Here is a 17,418-nt window from a genome sequence, read left to right as displayed (position 1 = left end):
ATATCTCTGAATATCAATACTAATGTCACTGAAAATACCAAAAGTCCCTTGCAGCCTGGCATAGCACATTAAGTATGCTGCACTATATACTTGGGACAGCAATGAAGGACTATGTTATTGTCGGGGTACTGGAAGCATTGGAAATGAGAACATATTCTACCAGAGGTGAGAGAATGAACTCTTAGTGAAGGCAGAGAGGATGAACGACACAGAGGAGTGAGAGGAATCCAGAGGTGTTGGTCTGTGATGTAACAGGGAGACAAGGAGTTAGAAAAAATGGTGGTGACTTGGATGACAGAAGGGCAGTACATCTGCTGTGGGAGCTGAGATTGTTGGAGCTGCAGGAGTGGACGAGGCTGGACAGGTAGTAAGTCAGATAAAGAAGCTTAAGAAGAGGAGCCTTAGAAGTAGTGAGAAGTGAGCCAGACGTTTGTTGTAGGTTTGGTCTAACTGAGGGAGATCCAAAACTGAGGATAACATTTAGGGAGGAATTAGTGAAAAAATAAATGCAAAGGGAACTCTAGGAAACACAGAGTATTTCAGCTTTATTACATTGTCTTCAACATACCTATGTACACGCAAGCACACCTGCAGAAATCAGCCCTCCGCTGTTCCTGCTGCCTGTTTTCTGTGTCTCACCCTGTGGAGATTTAAGGGAAAAGCTGAGGGAAATAAACAACTACATAAACATAACATCTCAGATTGCTGACAAGTCCTTAAGTTCAAAGTGGGTGTGTAAGACTTCTCAATTAGTAAATATGGTGTTAAAGTATATTGCATATACCTTGGGTATTCAAAAACTCTTAAGAGTTTACTGAATTACTTGATTTTATCATAAACGTTACTGATTAGCTTTGATTTGTGTTTTTAAAAATCCTAGACGTTTTCAACGGGCTGTCAGAAATTGAGCAAGCAGTAGAATGTATGTATAATGTATTCACAGGAATTGCGTCTAAGACATAGATCAATCACAGGTTTTATGCAATTCAATTAAAAACTATTTCATACAGTACACATGCTACCAAAAGGGGATCTGATGAAAGCAAACATTAAGATGTATATTACAATAGGAAAGAAATCTTACAAGTACAAAAATAGCTTGTGATTTCCAAAAAATAAGAGCGATTACTGGATATTTTCAAAAGCTCTGTGTCTAAAATTTCCTCTTTCAATTGCATGAATTCAAAACAAAAATTTTGTTCACTTTGGTTGTGTTTACACTGTTTTCATATTAGACTCCACGGCACACCTAACCTTTATTCGATCCTGTGTCTCAATATCTTTTGTACAGGACACCTGCCGTTGGTCTGCTAATGTCCTGAAGACATTTATCTACACATTAGTTGCAAGTCAGATGAATCTAGAACAAGTAAATTCTTTGTGGACAAACAAAGGGGCCATGACAAATGTTTTTGCTGACCTTGTATGCTTCCACCCTAAAATCCTGCAGCACACACCACCTCTGACTCATATCCTCTTGAGATATGACATCTTCCACATAAGACCTACATAAAACTGCAGAAATAGATAGGTCGGCAAACTTTGTCCTCTGTCTTGGTAAACATTGTCTTCAAGTGCCAACACTATGTCTTTGTTTTATGAAATATAGATAGTCTTTTCTATTATATCCTCCTCATAAAGTTCAGCTTGATAAAACTGTAATTTCTTTACAGAACATTGAATTAAATTAGATACTGTTGCAGATGGAGCAGGGTATCCTTCCCTTCATTTTTATTGCATTGTTCTTTGCCATCAAAAACACATTTTGCTACCTCAAGTGCTTTCTTTTTTCTGTCATCTCTCTTCATGTGAAATTAAATCAAGACATTATATCTTTTGCTGCAGTCATTACTTTGTAAACTTTTGGCTCTTCTAATATAATACAAGTGTCTTTCAGCTGCATTTATACATGCTATGCTTTTGTGCCTTGGTGGAAATGCACACACACACAAACTCCTTTCAGCTTCCAGTTGACTGAACTGAGTTGCTTGATCTTGTAGAAATACATGGAAATTAAATTAAACCGACTAGTAAGATTTTGAAGTGAACATTTATTTAATACTGAATATGAATAAAGCATTGTATGCCATGCAGTGTCTGCTGGAAACATAAACTGGGTCACGTAACCTTGACACTGAAAATAGGCTCTCAGACAACAGAAGTACATAATGTTTTTGTATCAGTAAAAACATTTTTGATGGTATATGTCTGAATTATAACTGTTTATAAAAGCTATTGCTTTGCATTTTGAAACTTACAGTATTGCTTTGGACACTTGCTACAAGTCAAGTAATCATGCTCCATATATTTTGCTTTCGGACTCAAGTTTGCCAGCAATGTTTTAATGTTTCATCAACCCCACCCAGCCTTTTCCCAGCAAAATCCACTTCATCCTCTCTGCAAGTTCAGTTACAGACAGATAGAGCTTTTCATCCCTAAAAGAGGTACCTTGTGCCTCACTGCAACAGTGTGACAGACAAAAGCTTGGGGGGATGCCTGTAGCTAGCTCAAAGTCTTCTCTTCATAATGTTACTTTCCTCTGCCACTGCAGATTACCTCCATGGAAACTAGGAGTTTTTGGCTGTATTGGTAAGGTGCTGGCAGCAATAGAAGCAGCATATGTAATAACACTGTCTGTCTAGTATTGACAAAATGAGATAAACATTCCCTCCTTCTAAGCCACATGCATGGCAGTTGGATTACCAAGAATCTATATCTCCATGCAGATAAAAATAAGGTAAGGTTGTAAGGTCTTTGGTTTGTGAGTGTACAAAGACCTGAGTACATTATAAAAGAAAATAGATTTTCCTGGTGAAATAAAGGTTAATAATAATAAAAATAAAAGAAAAGTGAAGCTTTTGGGCCACAGTTACTAACAGTTACTATTTTTTTTTTTTTTTACAAAAACAACAGCCTGCCCACAGTAAAACATGGTGCTGGCAGTGTTAACATATGGGGATACTTTTCTCAGAGAAATCCTGAATTTTGTCAAAGTGTCTGAAATAATGAACAGTCTGTTTTTAACCAAAAACTTCAGGTGTATGCTAGAATGTTAAAGAGGAAGCAGAATTTAATTTTGAACCATCATACAACTAAATCAACAAAAAATATTATTCCATGGAACAACATGTGAAAAGTTTTGAAACAGTCTAACCAGAGTTTAGAATTATTGGAAATGTTCAACTTTTTGTAACTCTGTTACTAAGTCAAGATGTGGGAAAACAAAATTTCATTAAAAGTTGCTTCAACAAAGTTCTACTTTGAGGGTGTGCACTCTTAGGCATCCAGGACATTTCTTTTTAGCTTTTATGTTTCTCCTTCTCATGAATCTGCTAGGTTTCCAACTGAATTGTACAGAAAACATGTTACATTAGGAACATATTGGTGTCATATTTTAGATCCAAAATAATTTGAAATTTTAACAGGAGTCTGGACCGTTTTGACCGTTACCATAGGTGTTTGATATCTTTACCTGGATGCATATTTTCTTTTTTTTACTTGGCTACTACCAAGTAGTCATCTTACTGCTACTTTTCTAGCAGCATCTACATAACTTTTAATACCTCAGTCTATTTCCTTGACTCTACATTTTCTTCTTTGTCTCTTGAAATATATATATTTTTTCAGTTTGAATAATTCTGTAGATATTTTACCTTCACATTTTCTGTACTTTCACCAGATTTCCTTTGTTCTATTTTTTTTCAAAATTAGCCTGCTTGTTTTTGTCCCTTTTATTTTTTTCAATGTTTATCTCCAATTGACTTTTTCTCATTTCTTGTCTATATTTGCCTTATTGTCTTTTTTGCCACCGGTTTTGCCAACTTCTTCCTTTTAAGTTTGTTCTCCGTATTTATTTTATTATATCAACTCTTTTCCCCAAGAATTTGTAATTATTTGTGATGAGTCTGCGTGTTTTTTATAGACTTTTTTCTGCCATATACACTGAACAGCAGTGCCACATGCTTTTTATCCACTGGCAAGCAAATACAATACTTCATTTTCCATCTTTTGATCCCTGTGCCAACAATTAGATGTAATAAATGGCAGTTGTTACATAGTGTATTATTTCCTTAAATTACATTAAAAAGTCAATTGCAAATATATAACAATAACAGATAGCAGTCTGAAATCTATAATTTCATAGCAGATGAACCCTGATTAAATAACAACCCGATGATACTTCCTACAGTCTGTTTACTCATTTATTTTTAGAGGTCCCTGCAGTACAGAGCAGAGAAGCAATAATCCTGGCATAGTCGCCGCTTTATAAATCAGAGCACTGAAGGACCAGAACAGATATTGGAGTTTTTCATATGTATGAATGCATGTGTGTTCTTCAAAATTAATATCCCAAAATTAATGTATTGTGTTGGTATAAACTTGCTGTCTGTATGTCCTGAGAGAGAGTAAATGCAGCTCCTGTGATAATCCATCCATGTGCCTGTAGCTTTCTCCACGCTTGGTTTATTTAGTCTAGAGTTATGGGTCATTGAGGAGGACTGATACTTTACTAGACTTTGGAATGACAGCGAATTAAAAAGAACAGATTTTTACTGACAAATCACAAAGCACCTGTGCATGTGTTATTAATGAACATATAAGAAAAATGCACAGTTGGAGTTAAAACCCACACCTTCATAGAGCTCCTTCCTCGCAATTGTTCTCTTGCTGAAAATCAAGTGGTAATTTTCTGACAGGAGAAAGTATGTATTCTTTAAATTGTAAGCTGTGTCTGACTATGGTAACTCCATATGCCTAAATAAGAAAATCAAAGTTTATCGAAACCCCTTCCTCAGCAAGAATAACCGCTTATGATGAAAAACATAGTTGAAGGCACATGTGAAGGGAGAATAAAATACTGGATCTTTTTGTTCAGTATTGTTGCTACAAGTTTGTCAGCAACGTTTTGGGATTGTCAAATATATCTTTATAAAAACTCATTCCACCCAAGTTGCGCCAGATGTCTGTTTCAAAAGGCAGTACATGACCTGTTATTTTCTCTCATACTTTTTTTTTATCTTTGTTCTTATTCCACAACGGACATCTCAAGGGCGAATATTCCAGCACACATTCTTTCGTATTTAGAACATCTCTGTGGGTTCCTGTACTTCTTTTGAAGTTGGAAGCCAAAAGGATCAATCTTAAATTGTAAAGCAGACAAAACCTTAACAGACCTTCCAGTGAAAACCTTCAATGGTTATTGATCTATCCGAAATTCTTCAACCACATATTATCGCAAAGAAGTAGGTCAAGTCAGAAACAATATTCGGTACAAATCTTTGTACCGTGTACAAAGATTTGTGACAGAAGCAAACTGAAATTTTGGGCATAACTGCCCATTTTGCAACAGAATCCAGTCATAAGGCAACAGCTATGATTTACAGAGCATCAGAAGCTTAGTTGGCTTCTTTATTGTGTACCCACTATCCTCTATCCTCATTTGTGTGACCCACCTCAGCAAAATATGCTGAAGAATGTGTTGCTTTCTAAAATGCCGGAAGGAGAAAGGACCAGAGAGGAGAGGGAATAGGCTTGCATGAAGAGCTTGTGAGGATGCACTTGTTTATCTCTTGCATTAGTGTCAAAGGTAGGGCAAGGTGATCTTTTATTATCTGGGGCAATAATTGGTACCACCAGTAGCCACTGGCCCTCTTTTCCATTTTAGGCATCTGTGATGTCAAAAGGCCAAATGACGTGTTAATCCTTGTGTCGTAAAATACATTTAAATAAAGAGATAGGCTGTCAAATATGCTTCTAATGCTCACCTGCCAGGATTGCCAAAATAAAGCAAATAGGGTGTAGCAGAATGATGTGACTGTCTAACATATCATATTTAATTGACATTGGGTTGAAAGAAATGCTCAGAGGCAATTAGAAATGACTTTTACATTCACTTCTGGCTTCTATTGACTTTCTCTTTCTTCTCCACTCAAACCTCTGAAGGGAGGGCCAAGGACAAGAAGAGATCTTCCATGGCAAAACTCTCGCCTTGGGTTAGGATCTAGGAGCTTCAATCCAAAAAAATGAGAAAAGGGGCAAAACTTTGGAGGTTTGCCTTGAAAACATTAAGTGTAACAGAAAACAAGACCAAATTCTATGATTCTGTAACAGACTGTGAGACAGTGTTTCTAATGTAGGTAATTCTAAAAATGTTCTGGTGGGCAAAGTAGCCTGTCGTGTAATGCCAGTAACATATTACTCCAGTATGACCACTTTTTTCAGTAGCAAGTAATCAAAGGTATTACTGTTTCCAAACCAGTAATCAAATTAGAGTTACTTTTCCAAGTCACTGTGTTCTCTATCTTTGTCATTTTGTCTTGTAAAAAAATCAAAGATCAAAAGGAATTCAGGTATTCATATATACTGTATATATACAGTATATATCTATATATATCTATATATATCTATATATATATATATATATATATATATATATATATATATATATATATATACTGCTCAAAAAAAAAATAAAGGGAACACTTTAAGTGTTAAACACCTGTTTAAGTGTTCCCATTATTTTTTTGAGCAGTGTATATATATACAGTATATGAATACATACCAAGCAGTCAGCAACACCACAGATGTATTCATTTCTGTGTCATATAGGCTACTACTTTATGTTGCTTTTTCTCTTCTGAATGCCACATTTGTTTACTATATTGACTCACAATCTCTACTCAATTGTAGTATACCTATATCTTTCAGCCCTGGGGCACCAGTAGGACTGGGATATGGACAAGATTACACTTTAATAATGTTGCTAATTCCTATTTGACTCTGAAGCTTTATGAACTGGTTTAGGTCACCTAGAGCACAAAGCATGCAACACATTCCCAGGACAAAAAGTAAAATCCTTTTCCAAATTAAATTCACACCTAGCCATTATCTTGTGTCCTGGGGGGATAACGACCTAATTAGAAAGGGAACATTGGTCTTATGAAGTCAAGGAGGGTTGCAACAGCTTGCTTTGTAATCACCCACTATCAGAAGAGCGTAGATCCTCTTAGGGATTCGCCTTAATATCAAGCCAATTTTGAAATGATTTACCTGCAAGGGAAATAAGCACTTTAGCTGTCGCTTTTATTGATTGGACAAAAATTGCTTATAGTACAAGAAGAAACATACCATGAATAAACTTAATTTTAAAGAATGCATAGAAGGCATTTCTCCCCCTTCTTTCATCACAGATATTGTTATCATTGCTCCTCATTATCTCCATTGCCTGATATAACCAACAATAATTCACATTGTTTTTTCTCTTTAAGTGTAATTGCTACACTGGTTCACATTGTGGATTTCCAGCAGTTTATTACGCCCGTTTCAAAAATGTAATAGCTATAATCACAGCAAAAAATAGACTGTTGTCTCATATTGCTGACCCTGACTCTACCAGAATACCTTTCAGACATACAGTACATACAGGTCTCAGTTGTCTCAAGGCAATGACTTGTAGTATTGGTGTGGGACAGAGTGACCTTTCAGTCCACAACTCCATGTGTGTTGTGACACTTGCTTGGAGCAACAAATCTCATTCCACTGATCCAACAGAAAACCCAGAGTAGCCATTTGGCAGAACAATATTTCTGTAAAAGACAACGCTGTTTTGACAGTACCAACTTAAATTCATGAAAAAAAATAAAATAAAATTATATATATATATATATTGCATTTCAGTCTGAATTCTTTTTGTAATGAGGTTGAGGGGAAAACAAGAGTTTTTATTTTTGGCACTATAAAATAGCTAAGTATGAAATTAACATTTATTTAAAAATGTAGTGTTTTCATTCATAGTTCTTGCAATAAACTGAACTCATTGCAAATTAGAAAAATAAGCAATATCGTGAAAGCTTTGGTTTCTGTTTATAAAATGCAGTGTGACGTATTTCTTGAGGCTTGAGACATATTTTACATGTAATATTATGACTTGCTAAAGATAAATCTTCTACTATGTTTTCATTTTCATGAGAAATGTTTATTTTGTGTCTCGCAAAATATTCATACATCTTTAATTTTTTAGGCAAAGTTATACTTAACTAGTGGTTCATGGTTGTGTATTTATTGTGGAGCTATGATGTTACCTGGGGATTGGTCATGTCACTCTAGTTCTTACTGAAAGCTAAACCTCTAACCCAGTCTATTTATAGAGGTTTTATTCCAGTTTTAGCCTATATTTTGCTCCACCTTTGAATCAACTTCGACTAGTCTCCCTGCTGAAAAAAATGTCCCTCGCAGCATGATGCTATGAGTGTCAGACTATCACATTAAATGCAGATGCAATAAATTAGTTTGCTGTTGCATCATGACAAAATTAAACAAGTTCAAGAAGTATGAGTCCTTTTGTAAAGTAATTTATTTTACAATATTTTACAAGACCAAAGATTGAGATTTTAAAAATGCATTTTCCTATTGTTTGAGGACATGAAGTATTTGCCATGGTTGGTAACAATTGGCAAATTGTAAGTTCACTCTCCATCTGCTCACATTCTAGTCACAATTTGAATAAGGCATGAGAATTATAGTTATGGCCATTAGAAATTAACAGCTTCTGATGTGTGAAGGGACATGAACCCCAGGAAGGCAACAGACTTCACAGGAAAGTGGTCAGCTTCTTGCACTGGTTCATGATCACAGAACTAATTCAGTCTGGAAGGATTAGATATACTAAAGTAGATGGCTTGTTATGACAAGACATGTATGAGTTGTCTGATGTTGACTTAGTCAGTACTGGTTCCCTGTTGTCACCAAGAGGGAAGTGTCCAGAATGTAAAAAAATAATAATACATTTTAACAATGTTTTTTTTTTTCTCCTGCAGACAAATCTGGAAAAGGTAGATAGTAAAACCAACCAATCAACTAAGCCCTGTCACATTCGGTCAAATATCCACATCAGAACAAATGTTGTTTTTTTTCAAATGGGTGTAGACTTATTGAGAGGGAAGAGTGACAAATTACAATAAATAAATAACTTATGAAATAATCATTGAAATGTGTCATTAATTTATTTACAAGGGAAATAAATGCAGAACTTATTATAAATGTAAATAATAATGTGTGCCTCAATAAGATGCTCCTTTTTTCTTTTTTTAAAAAAGTTACACATTTTTTTTCATGATCTAATTAATTCAAAATCAATTCATTATGTTCATGATTCATGATTCTAAATAAAACTCAGTGGGCGTAAATACGATAGCTTCTACAGACACCCTGAAATCTGATTGGCTGCTTCAAATAGCAAGTCAAGGAAACTTCTTCCAAATTTGATATGACTGAGGTCAATATCTTCTCTGGAAAGTGCAGAAATAACTTTGATCACATAATGAAATCATTACAATTTGTTTTCCACAAACTCTGGGTGAACAGCCTCAATATTTGATCTGAAATATCTCTAATAAGTTCACAAGAAGTTACCTGGTGTTAGTTAGTAGTCAGGGTTAATTATCCTGAAGTCTATGCAAGTGTCCTTCACACTTAGTGGAGATATTTTAGACCAAAGTAGGGGCTGGAGTTGCTGACTCATAACTTGCAACAATTTATTGAAGCTGTTGTCAGACTTCCAGTGAAAATAAGAATAGAAACAGTCCTAATCTTGCCCACTGAGTTGATGGGTGAAGTTGACAGTTTAAATTAATTCATGATGTGCTTCAGCACAGGAACATTAAATTATTTATTAAATCATGAAATAATTATATCTAGTTTTAAAATGAAATAGGTAAATTCTATTGAGGCATATAAAACTAACTCTATATCAAATAACTATTTGTTTCCAGTTTTAATAAATGAATGACACATTTCAATAATTATTTCATAATTTATTTACCTATTGTAATTCGGCAGTTTGCACTCTCCATATAGACGAGCAGATAATACAAATAGTTTTTGAGCTGTTAAAATGAGAGATTGAAAGTCCTCTAATGCATTCAGCAAATCATTTGGTTAGTACAGTACATATCCTATTCATGTGCTATGTATCTTTCACCCTAACACAAATAAATAACCAGTAGCTATATGACTCACACACCAAATCATGATTCACTGTGTCCTTGTAAGGCATGACATTGCAGTCCTCCAGATGAACCGAACACATACTGTGAACTGGACTCTACATGACTGGCCATAGGAATTCAGTGACCCTTTCAGGGGTCAGAGCCCTGATATTCTCACTGTTGGTGGCATTCTTCTTGAATCAGTTTATAACTGCACAGATTACTCTCTATGCTGAGAGCGAACACTTAAGACATGTCAGCCAGGTTACACTATCTCTGTAAGTGTAATGACGCGTGAGCATATGAGGCAAAATGTAGATTCACCAGTGCGAATGAAAGTAATAAATTATTCTTGCAAGATTTCATTTCTGCATAAGTCAGGAGGAGTCACCGGGGGGAAAACAGATTGTAGATTGTTTTGTGTGCAGAGAGGAAATGGGGGTGGTTGGCTGTGGGATTTAGATTAATGCATCTGCCCGCTTTGCAAAATGTCTTTGAATTTGCAAGTGCAATGTATGTTAAAAAAAATATTTAAAAAATAGTTAGGTACAGTATATTACAGTATGTAATTAAGCAGCGATTTCCCTGTTCTGTCAGAAGGGAAAAAAATTTTACTGAGCATATGATTTTCAGGGAGTGCAGAGATGAGCTCTTTGACACTCGTTGAGATGTGGCACGCAGAGGGCATTGGTTATGATTTATGTCATTACTCTCTACACTGGTGGAAGGAAGTAGGAGGAGGATAACCCTGAAGGATCAGAGAGTCCATTTGGAAGAATTTTCCATTTAAAGGTGATAAGGAAAACAAATTTCACCAATGCATTTAAGGTACAAATTAGGTTACTGGTATTTCATAAATGTAAATAAAATGTAGATAAATAAAAGTTGTTTTTTATCAAAATTCTATCAAATGTATCTGTCATCTGATAATAGTTTATTCATTTTATGTTATTTCCTTTACAAATAAAATATTTATAAAATAACACATTAATAGATTTATCATTTTAATGATCAGTGCAGCTGAACAAAGTTCTATTTGAGAAATGTATTGGGTTTCATCTGTGACTCTGATGTTTAATACTTTCACAGTTAACTACGTAATATAAGATAATCTTGTCTTCAATGCTTGGCCACATTTTTCTGTTTCACAAGCAATCCTAATTGTTTAAAACAAAAATCCACCCAGGACTGAACTCAAACCCAGAATATTTTGTTTCTAAGAAATTCAAAAATGGTAAGTAGCCCAGCAGCAGTTGACCTTGTCAGCATAATGTAATACAGAATACCAGGTTTGAGTTAACACTCTGCAGTTTTAGGGGAAGAAATGGATTATATGAGCATGTCTGAGACATGAAAATTGATTCTTGGCCTGTGAAGTTTGAAGACTGAAGTAGAGTCACAGATCAGATGTTGCACTCTTGGATATGGCCAAATGCAGAGCTTCAGTAACAACTTAAGTCTAAATCTCAGGTAGAATATATTTTTATATCTTAAAGACACACATTTTGACTCATATGAGACAAAGTATATCTAATTAACAGTGTGGAATCATGGTTGTACTTCCTGATTAGTATCTGTGCCTCAAACTTTCATTTTATTTAAACATTTCAAACCAAGACTCCACTACATCTATCAGTAGATGTAGTTTGATAACTTTGATAATATTGGTTACCAGATGAACACTTTAATAAAAATTGTACGTATATATATTTGATTAAGTTAAATTTATAAAACAATTGAGTCCATGAAGTATGTTTAGAATATGACATTAAACATTTCTTTGGGGGTTAATTTGAAAACATCTGAAGCATAGCTGTTCTTAATTCTTCCTGGTGTCTTATCACCAGCTGTCAATAGCCAACAGGCTGACACATCCTGGACAAGAAGACAGTCCATCACAAGGTTACCTCAGAGAAATGCACGACACATAAGGATATGCAAGCAAATTCACACTTCAGGGCAAGAGATTAACCTAAAAGTCATGTTTTGGACTGTGGGAAGAAGCCAAAGTACCTAGCGAGAACCCACATATTCACAGGGAAAATGTGCAAATACCATGCAGAAAGAGTTCATGGTTAACCATTGCTCAACCGTACAGCCCAACTTGGATCAGCCAAGTCACTGACATGGTCTTTAACCTTTCAAACAGGCATGTCTAGACAGTAAAGGTCTTCTTTTGCAATTACTATTCTGTTTTAACACAGCACTGAAAACACCTTTGTGATAACATATTGTTTTCTTCAGATTTATATGATGCTGTCAAAAAAAGTTGGGTTTTTTTTCCAAGACTATTCAGGCTGACAGATGGCTGCTATGCTTTCTTTCCTTCACATAAAACAAATTATATGTGAAGGCATATGGACTGTTCAGAGTAAATTCCACTACTTATCAAAAATGTCATGTCAGATTCTTGAATGTTCTGTTCAGTATCTTGGCTGATTCTAGGTCTGAACTCTCTAAGACAGAAATCTAAAAGGTTACTCCTGGAATCTATTAGCCAATATGGTTTTATGAGGGTTAGCACTCCAAGAGCAACACTAACTACCAGCTCCTCTGAGGTCATGACTTTCCAAAATTTCTTTATTTTCTCTTTGACACCTTGGCATTTTTCAAACTTCCCATGTTCCTTCTTCTTGATGCTGCTGCTTCCACAAATTGTCAAGTCTGTAACTCTTTTCTGCTTTGTCCACCAACATATTGTCTGGTTGTCTAGTCATCACTGGCCTAACTGCTGCCATTTGGCTCATCTACAAAAAAAGGTCCAAAATATATCAAACAATTAAGTTAGCAGAGAGGATCATCAGAGCTGATGACCTTCCCTGCACCTAGGACTTTTACAGGTCTGGGTTAGAAAAGGTGGAGATAAAATATGAACACTTAAGAGTCAGAGTTTCCAAGCTGATATAACTTGAAAAATCCTGTTTTAATATATTCACAGCAAAATAAGTCATTTTGTCTTTAATGCAGATGTTCTCTCCAAGTGCTTGCATGGATGTATTATATGTTTCCAAAGAATCATACATCCATGAGAATTGTTAAAATGACAAGTGGCAAGTATTGATCATTTAAAATAAACAAGAAATCAGCTCTACAATATTACTTTGGCACTGGTTTAAATATTTCATGAAACTCTTTAATACAAGTAACAAAAGTTTAATAACAAATAATTTGAAGGTGAATTTACAAAAAGAAAAGAGGGTTAAAAATATTTATTTTTCTGTTGTGGAGTTTGCCAATTTCAGTATAGATACTATATTAATACTTAGCTGTCCAACTATTGACATCTTTTGGAAAGGCATGTCATCCATTTAATCCATGGATCACATAGATGATGAAGAGAAAATCTGTTTTAAAAAAAATTATGAATTATGAATTAACTGGGCTGGACCTTTCCCTCAGGAGAATATTACAAAAGAGGAGGCTAGGAGATCAAATATATATATATATATATATATATATATATAGTATATACACAGTATATACTGTATATGTAACAAAAGAGTAAGACAGACGACAAACTTAAAATGAGCTTTTAATTTCTAAAGACACATGTTCTAAATAAACACAGTGACTTTTTAAGAGTATCTACAGTTAAATTTGTGAACTATTGTGGTGACAACATATTTTTTGTAATTATAACAAGATATTAATACAGCCCGGTTACATGAACCCAATATATGCCTATATTTGCAGAACAGAAGATCTCAGATTAAATGTGGGCATAATTACTTTTTATCTGATGCCCCACAGCAGACCCTGCCCTCTGAGAAATTAATATCTGTGTGTCCGCTGCATCCAATCAAAATTACATTTCTTTTGAAATGTATTAGCTGTCATCCTACTTGTTAGAGCGCAAAAATCAAAGTGCACATAGCTGTGAATTATTTGTTATGCTCGAATGACCTGGAGAGCAATGTTGCTGCATACTGTTTGTAATTCTACATGCAGTAAAAACTGAAAATCATCAATATGCTGTATCTGACTTTAAGACTGCATGGTATTTACTTTTTAACAGAGCAAGTTGAAATTTGTCAGTTAGACAAAAGTTCTAGAACGATTGCTGAGCTCCCAAGCCACATCTGGTACAAGTTGAAGCAAGTAGTTGCAACTGTCATCTAGTTGGCTTTTATAGAAATTAATAAATAATCTAAGAACTAAAGTCTTCACTGCCAAGTGATGCAACACTTAACTACTTTTTGTGTCAGGTAGAATAACCTATTGCAGTCTTACAAAGCAAGATAAACTAGAAATATTTGCATACGTATTACATATTGCCAGTGTGTGGAATAGTCTTCTAAAAAGATTGGATCAGGATCAGGAAGTAAACACTGATTCTGAATCTTTTTAAGCTCTCAAAAAGCAGTTTTTAAATAAAATATTTAATATAGTACAGGTCAGTTTAGACCATGTCAACCAAAAGACTGTAGGAATATGATGAGCACATTCACAAATCGGGCAAAGTTTGAAAAATTAGGAGTATAAGATAAACAGAACAACCAAAGTAAAAACGAGGGCAAAAATACCCAACATCACAAAACAAATTCCAGAATCAGACTAGCTTATCAAAAAACCTTTAGCCATATGTATAAGGAAGGCAGGGGACTGAATACAAAGATGTTGTTGGAGAAGGAAAGGAAGTGTCCATATACTTCCGGGGATAAGAGCCAGAACATCCAATTTTGACACGTTTGACTGGTGAACAGAAAGAGTTCATTTATGAGTTGGAGAGTAGATAGATAGATATAGTATACTGTCAGTACAAGATACCATGTGGGAGCTGGGTGTAAGACTAGGAATGTCTAACATGGGTTTACATCTTTCTGACATAGTGTGAAAGGGAAGTGAAAAGTTTTAGCAGTGAGAGTTGCTTGCAGTGTTGTACAATAGAACGCCTTGTGATTTCAGGAGTTTGACAGGTATTTGTATATAAGAGCTAAAATCTAGGTGTGAGAGCTGTATATCTATCTGGGAAAAAAAGACTGTTTGATGAAGTCCTGCTAGCCTTCTTAAGAAAGAGAGTATTCAGCCAAAGTGATCAGTCAGCAATGTTTCTGTAGAGTGATAAGAAATTTTCCCAAGTAATTTCTCAAGTCCATGGAAAGTCTTTGAGGGGAAAGTTCAATTCAACTCTTAAGTCTCTTTCTTGATCAACTACATGTAATGTTTGACTTCAGTGTTACATTGTTGTAAGTTAGGAATTCAGACTCTGCAGTGTTGGAAAAAGTAACACAATGATATTAAACAATTGTCTTAGGATTTGATTTAAAATGCAAAAAACATGCTATGTTCCATTTTTATTATTGTGGAAATTGTCTAGGGTTAACTTGGTGGAAACATAAATATGAATTAATTTTTAAAGAAAGAAGATCAAAAGAAAGTGAATAAGTAGAATTTCTGAATAAATCAAAGTACTTTTTATTTTGTCTTTGTAATGACTTGGGAGAAAGAATGGGCTGATAGCAGGTATGTGACAATCAAGAACGGAAATGTACTTTCTCTAGATCACAATTCAATAGATGCATTTCAAGTTTGGCATCGTTTAATAGTGCAACAATGGCAGGAGAGTGGAGACAAAGTGTACTAATGTCATTTTTAAGAGAAATAGTAATATGCTGAAATGTTTGAAGTATAGAAATGTAATATCAGCAATAATGTTACTTTATGCTGCTTGCATAAAGTTTGCAAAAAGAGCAAAAATTATTAAAAGAAAGAAACATTCCAAAAAGAAGGTTGCTATGAGAACCAGGACAAAATGACTCTTGAAGAGTGCAGTGAAGGTCTGACAAGTTGGTTTTAGCAGGCAGAGAACATCCGATAGGGATAAAGTGCGATGTCCCAATGAAAAATCATGAATGTCCGGATAATATGGAAAGGTGATGGGGGATGGTATCAAGGCAGTGAGATTGTAGAATGTGTGCAGAAGGAGTGACTGACTGTTCAAGGTGATGCAGGGATTACATCAAGGTTCTGGTCTGCTCTTTCTTATTTTCATTGCTGACAGACAAGCTCAAGTACAAGATCTGGCAAAGGTCCCTCTGGATTATAAGGCTTGCAGATGACATTGTGAGGCAGCAGGTTGGTACAGAATCTTTTATTGTACAGGAACGCTTCAACAAGAGGAGAAAAGAAAAAAGTGCAAAACAGAATACTTGTTAAGTGACAGGAAGGACAGAAAAACATTCCACAATAACCATCAAAGGTCAAAAAAACAGAGAAGTGACTAATTTTGGGGGGGTATCAGTTTGGGTGATTTTGCAATAAGGGACATCCTTTCCAGTGTCTAATGTAGTTATTGCACTCACTTTAAGCTCATTTGGATTTTTTTTTTACCAGTAAGACAGTTGTCCTTATCTGTTTTTGTTGTGGACTTAGGGAGAACAACATACAAGAACATCTAAGCAATATCTTTATGTGAGAACATTGAGTCATATTTAACAAAATACAGTAGTTAGATGTATGACATCTGCATCTTAAACATTGCAAACTGTTCAAGATGAACAAGTGGATCACGTAAAATCATGGAGGTCATATATCTTAAGGCATACTGTTGACATTGGGAAAGCAAACAAATGTGGTTTGTTACTCTGCACCTCAGACCTCATTAGAAGACTAAATAGACTAAATGGTCTGACTGAACTCAGAATTACAATCCTGTTGCAGGCCAACCAAAGGGATCCAAAAGCAAGAAAAGTTATTTAGTGCCTTCTGTAACTTGTTAATATTTGTGTCTCATTTCCGTTTAATAATCTAGTTATCCCATTAGACAAACACTGAAGGACCATAAAGTTGGCTGCTATCATTGCAGCTGCAAAATTACATGTTGCTACTTCCATCTTTGCCTTCTATCACAGAATATTACAGTCCACATTGTCCCTCCATTATTACATCTGCACAGCTGTGTGACATCAATATCTTTCTCCTTCACATACAAGTCACTTTGGAGTCATAAACTGTTTACACAGAAGTCTGATTCCAGTCACATTTGTTTAATAGTATGAACGACCGAGCAAAAAAATTAGAATTGAGCATCAAGATCCATTGTAGGAACATAGCCAAATGAGTTTCACTTTCTGAATAAATGTTTCAACAACATTGTACTTTTTGAGATGTGTTACGGTCACTGACCTCTAGGGGCTCTCTTCATGAGAGAGCTCTTTCTTTGTGTTTCAGCTTTACCTGGCTGCCACAGGTGCAATGTGTTGGAGCTCGTCAGCCACCCCATAAAGAGCTTCAACCGGAGATGTCAGATCCCTTTTTCCTTGGGCATTGATCTGATGTGATCTTGTCAGTGAGCTGATTGTTTGAGGAGACTTTGTATGGTTTTGCTGTGAGCATTCTTGTGAAGCATCAAGTGTATAACTTAAGTTTTGTTTCTTGTCACAGTGGAAGCTGGTAGGGGTTCTCTGCCATTTTGTTTAACTGTTTTCTCCTG

The 17,418-nt window shown here is 35.3% G+C and overlaps 1 long non-coding RNA gene across 1 annotated transcript in view; it reads left to right on the top strand.

Moving 5' to 3' along the window:
- Positions 1 to 4,607: 4,607 nt before the first annotated feature.
- Positions 4,608 to 17,418, top strand: part of LOC114151263 (uncharacterized) — a 34,547-nt gene continuing 21,736 nt past the window's right edge. Inside the window, exons 1-2 of the long non-coding RNA XR_003596907.1 lie at positions 4,608 to 4,619; positions 8,428 to 8,438. This is a non-coding gene — a long non-coding RNA (uncharacterized LOC114151263). The remainder of the gene's footprint in view (positions 4,620 to 8,427; positions 8,439 to 17,418) is intronic.

Source organism: Xiphophorus couchianus, chromosome 9, assembly GCF_001444195.1.
Source record: "Xiphophorus couchianus chromosome 9, X_couchianus-1.0, whole genome shotgun sequence".
Classification (NCBI taxonomy): Eukaryota; Metazoa; Chordata; class Actinopteri; order Cyprinodontiformes; family Poeciliidae; genus Xiphophorus; species Xiphophorus couchianus.
The sequence above is the reverse complement of the archived record's forward strand: the minus strand, read 5'-3'. Positions and strand labels throughout refer to the sequence as shown.